The following is a 611-nucleotide window of genomic DNA, read 5'->3' on the forward strand; positions in this document are numbered from 1 at the left end:
AAAAGTATGCATTCAGAAGTAGGCCTTTTCCTTCACATAATCAGGACATGACAGGCATAATCACCCATCACAATAACAGATCACACACATCCATCCGGGTTATGAGAAGACAAAATGTATGTCTGAGGCAATTAGGTTGAGTTTTAACTTGCCAATCATCTGATAAGAACATTTCTCCTCAACAAGAAACTCAATTGAACTCTTGAGTTGAAACACATGTCAAATTAAATCTGTTAGTATATTTTTTTAACATCAAGATCAGGGAGAGCGCGAACGCAGTCCCCACTACCATAAATTATGCAATCGAGATTTCCACATTTGAGAAATTCGCAGGGGTCAGCACAGCCGGAGTGCAATGGCTGAGCCTCGCCCTGGGTGAACCGCCTTCTTGATCACGGTGTCTCCCTTGCCAGGTAAGTATGAGTTGTACACGTTGGTAGAGGAGCAAATCCTTCCAGAACAAAGGTGTTTGACTCACGGTTACCACTTCTACTACTGATAATACCACATCATATTGAACAGGGTTTAATGTCGTTTACGAATACAGTTGCGGAGAAAGCGGAGGAAAAGCAATACATTTCTGTGGCGTGGTAATGGTTGACCAGGGAAAT

General features: G+C 42.4%; 1 non-coding gene across 1 annotated transcript; it reads right to left on the reverse strand.

The window, feature by feature from the left end:
* Positions 1–259: 259 nt before the first annotated feature.
* LOC124031158 lies at positions 260–421 on the reverse strand. Its single transcript, XR_006838080.1, has one exon. It is a non-coding gene; the product is annotated as a U1 spliceosomal RNA (small nuclear RNA).
* Between the last annotated feature and the right edge of the window lie 190 nt (positions 422–611).

The sequence above is a fragment of the Oncorhynchus gorbuscha genome, unplaced genomic scaffold (genome assembly GCF_021184085.1).
Source record: "Oncorhynchus gorbuscha isolate QuinsamMale2020 ecotype Even-year unplaced genomic scaffold, OgorEven_v1.0 Un_scaffold_21907, whole genome shotgun sequence".
NCBI classification, from domain to species: Eukaryota; Metazoa; Chordata; class Actinopteri; order Salmoniformes; family Salmonidae; genus Oncorhynchus; species Oncorhynchus gorbuscha.